At 42.1% G+C, this 4,749-nt stretch overlaps 1 pseudogene; it reads right to left on the bottom strand.

Moving 5' to 3' along the window:
* The window catches only part of LOC103733388, a 7,593-nt pseudogene that overhangs the window by 1,820 nt on the left and 1,024 nt on the right, over positions 1 to 4,749 (bottom strand).

Here is a 4,749-nt window from a genome sequence, read left to right as displayed (position 1 = left end):
ACATGTATAGGCAAACGCACGCACACACACACACACACACACACACACACATACACACACACAGTTGTTTTTAAAAAGATCTCCCAGTACTTACATTAATATCTTCCCTATCTAAATTAAGATGCTACATGCTCTTGCTGGTCTCTTGGCAACACTGTAATGCTAAAATGTTCAAGTTGTAGTGTCACACTGTCACCAAATAGATACTGAAATACTTGTTGACTACTTTAGCCTAATGACTTATTTGGTTACAACTGGATATTGGTCTTCCATCTGCTTGATTTTGGGACAGTCCTTGGTTTGTACTAAATATTTAGACCAACTATACCTTCACTGTGAATTCCATAATTAGTAACACCAGGGAAAATATTCTTATTGCATCTGTTGAAGACATCTTTTATTTCTTTGTTCCTTGGGCTGTAGATCAATGGGTTTAACATGGGAATTATAATAGTGTATAACAATGATGCCAACTTTTTCTGGCTCAGGGAATCTCCAGTGTTAAAATGCATATAAAAAAGATACCCAAGATACAAAGAAAAGAGTCACTGCTGTAAGGTGAGATGCACAGGTGTAGAAGGCCTTGGACCTACCTTCAGCTGAGATGATCATTAGAATAGCAATGATGTAACCACAAGATACAAGGACAACCAAGACAGATATGAGTCCAAAGATCACTGTTAGCACAGGGCCCCTGACGTTAACGAAAATGATATTGGAGCAGGAAAGGATAAGAAGCTGTGGCAGGTTACAGAGGAAATGTTTGATGATATTTGACCCACAGGAATTGAGCTGAAGCAAGGCACACTGTTGGATAAGTGAGCCAAAGAATCTGCTGATAGAAGACCCTGCCACCAGGTGCGCACAGAGGGAGGGAGACATGATGGCTGTGTAGAACAGAGGGTTACAAATGGCAACATACTGGTCATATGCTATGGCCTCCAGAAGATAGCACTCAGCTTGAGAAGATGAAGTACTGCATGGTGCACCCCAGAAACGAGATGGATTTGTGCATGTGGAAGAAATCTGAGAGCTACAGTGGAAATATAGCAGATATTCAGAAGGGAGAGGCTGCTGAGGAAAAAAGTACATTGTGTGTGCCGACTGGTGACCAACCTGATGAAGGAAATGGGGATTCACACCCTAGGACACCATCATGGGGCTGATTGCTAGGAAGGTTGAGAAGGGGCAATTGTGAGCTTTGAATACTCAGAGAATCCCAAGAGAATGAACTTTGCAATTGCCCTATTTCTACCTCTGATTACACTGGTGATTCTAGGGCCTGCAAGGAAAGGACATAAGTCTCTAAATTGGTTCTTATCCTGGTTTCTATGGAAACAATTCACCTTCTGGCCCTAGAGTATACATAGCACAGAGGACTCTTGAGCCATTTTAGAGAAATAGACCTCACTGACTTTATCTCCATGTGTCAATTTTCCCATGTATCAAAGAGGATAGTCCCACTTTTTATCATTGACTCATTAAGCTCTTATGGAAACAAAGCAAAATATAACCTCAGGAATTGGAAAAACAACTCAGAAGTTAAGGGCACTTGACACTCTTGCAGAAGGCCTGAGTTCATTCTCAGCAACAACATCAGGTGACTCACAACCACCTGTACTCCAGCTCCAGTGCCCCTTTCTGGTCACTTTGGACACCCCAATACATATGCATCTACACACATAGTCACACCATATATATATTTTTGAATTATTTATTCATATGAATTATTTTTCATTTTATACAATACAGTTCATCTCAATCATATTTAGACACCTTCCTCTATCTGAATCCTCACTATAGTCCTTCCACCAGATTTCATGCATTTTGTCATATATGTTAAGGCATATTGACTAAAGTTTGTGTCCCCAAATGTCCTTCAGTGAGAGCTCATCCCACTGGAGCCTTGTCAGTCTACCTAGCATCATTCCCTTGAAGAAGACCAATTCTCCCTCACCCAGCAGTGATCATCCTGCCAATATCTTCTTGGCTAAGGTTGGGGTCTCCTGCCCATTTCCCTGGTTCTATGCTGGGGTTTTGTCTGGTTTGCATTTGAATGGGTCTTGTGTATGATATAACTATTTTTAAAGACATAATTACATGTAGTCCAGACTGGCCTAGAATTCACTTTCTAGCTAAGGATAACTTTGATATTCTAATCCTCCCTCTACCTCCTGAGTGCTGGAATAACAGGTAGAATAAATTTGTCTTCCACGTATTGAGAACAAATCAGAGCCTTTCTACAACTCTACTCTTAGACAGTCCAAGGTGTAGTAGCCCAATGCTTGAAGACCAACAGCAGCCTCTGCAGAAAAAAACCTCCTCCTACCAGTTTTGAAAAATGTTCTCATCAGTGGCTCCAATGCCACTTCTTTGTGTTCTTGACAAGTTTTCTGGTGCGGACCCCAGTTCTTGCCTTGGTGACAGACTCCCTGCTGAGTGTTACCAGCTGTTCATTTTATGTGCTAGACTCCTTTAGTATCAACTGAAAGCTGGGTGGAAGAGTCTAGAGATGCACACAGCTTGCAGCTAGCAGGATAGTGCCCAGGATCTACCAAGCAGATCTGGCCCTCAGCTCTGTCATGCAGTTCCAATTCTGGACCTGGGAAATAAGAATGCTCCACTTCCTTGACCCTCTGTCCTCTTGCTGTTTCTGCACACACTGCTCCCTGCTCACTATCAATTTGCCTATTGATGGATATTAGTATTGCTTTTGTGAACTATTACAGATAAGAATGAACATCTGTGTGACAGTCATTCTACCATTTTATTCTTGGGTGAATATCTTGGAATTAAATTACAGAAGTTTCTTTTTTTTTTTTTTTGCTCACCTTTGGCAAATAATTGTTTAAAAGGAATTCAGGCACTGAGGCAATTTTTAGTGGGTAGAATGTTTACTGTGTAAGCAAGAGGACCTAAGTTTAAATCCTCAACACCCACATAAAAAGCTGGGTCCAGGAGCACATGCACAGAGCTCCAGCATTGTGGGTAGGAGTAGAAGTAGGTGGATTCTCAGTTGACTGGCCAGCCAATCTAGCCAGAGTCTGAATAGTCCAACAATGGCTGCACCACACTGGAGAGGCTGAGAATCCAGTAGTCGCTCAGTCCATGAGACTGGATGTCTTAGTAGTCCCAATTTGGTGCTGAAGGCCTGACAGATTCCTGATTTCTGCTAGTCTTCACTCTATGTTGGAATTCAAAGAAGTTTGTCACAGCAGCAAGACAAACTCACCAGCAAGACAGAGGCAAGGGGGAAAAAGCAAGAGCTCCCTTCTGCCAGGCCTATTATACAGGCTACAATCAGAAGATAATGCTTACATTTATGGTGGGTCTTCCAGCTTCAGATGATCCAATCAAGAAGGTCTGTCTCATTTCAGTTAACCCCAGATCCAGTCAAGTTGACACTGAAGATTAGCCATCATAGTTATATGCTGCCATCAACAGTTAGGCAAGTTTAAATTTTGAGAATAAGAAAAAAAATGCAATCTTTCATTTTCTCCAAGAGATCTGAATACCTTTGTAGAAAATTCAGAAAAGCTACACACTAACTATTCCATTAGGATGAACCATTATCCAACATGAAGATACAAAGGAATGTACCCATACATCATTAGTGTGAGTGAGACTTTAACTGAGGTAACATACAGAAAAATAATATTTAAGAGTCAGTTTAATATCTAAGCCTGAACTGGGTGTGTTGGTGGTGGCTCCTGGACTACATAGCAAGTTCCAACCTGGCTGGGGCTACAAGGAGACCTGGATCAAAAACCAAAAAACAAAAGTTATTTAAGCCTCAGAAAATAGAACTTTTTATAAACATAAACAAATATAATATTCATAATTGAATTTTATATATTTTGAAAAATGCCCAGGTAGCCAAAAAAAAAAAAATCACGAACCTCTATGAAAACACCAAAAGAGTTATGTTAATTCTGGTGACTCTTTCAGACTAAGCAAAAGTTTTAGTTCCCTTCGATAAATAAAAATTTGAAAGTAGTAGTCTCCATCTGTTGTGAATAGAAGCTTCTTTGACAAGGGGTGGAAGATACACTTGTCTATAAATATATGGATGAATATTTAGAGAGGGTAGGAAATTATGTTGGTCTAGGGAAGTGGGAAAGTAGTTTTTCCTCTAGGACCTCCTATGACCTCACCAGCCATGTGTATTTGGCTATGTTTACAGTACCACGTATGAGTTCCCTCCTGTAGCAGGAGGCCTCCAAAGATGGTGCGGACCTAGAGCCCTGGGATTCAGTGAGAATTCACTTCACTTTTTGGTCTGCAAATAGCCCACCAAAAGGAGCCCACGCCTCTGTACCCTGCTCACAAGCCCAGTGACTGCTGACAGACTGTGTGGCATGGACCAATCAGAAAACGATATGCTGACTAAAGGGACTTTGGGGTGGAGAAAAGGGAAATATAAGGCCTGCCCCCTCATGCATTAAATGAGTCTGCAGCACCTTGCCTAGTGCTTGTTTCTACCTGATTCCCGGGGTCTGTGTGTCGTGACTCCATGCCTCTTGCCCCCCACCCCAATTGGCAGGGGATCCGATGTAGGTCAGGGTCTTCACAGCTGGCCTGAGGAGAACCCGCAACACCTGGTGCCCAAACAGGGACTCCTGCCCACGGTGTTGGTGACACCCAGAACCTCGTTTCATTTGGTAAATAGGCCCCTGGATTTTTCTGTTTCTTCAGTTGCTCAAGGGTAAGCAAGTAGCCCCCTTCTCTGTCCCCTCTACCCTGTCTGTC

The sequence above is a fragment of the Nannospalax galili genome, unplaced genomic scaffold, assembly GCF_000622305.1.
Source record: "Nannospalax galili isolate Female #2095 unplaced genomic scaffold, S.galili_v1.0 scaffold936, whole genome shotgun sequence".
In the NCBI taxonomy this organism is placed as follows: domain Eukaryota; kingdom Metazoa; phylum Chordata; class Mammalia; order Rodentia; family Spalacidae; genus Nannospalax; species Nannospalax galili.
The sequence above is the reverse complement of the archived record's forward strand: the minus strand, read 5'-3'. Positions and strand labels throughout refer to the sequence as shown.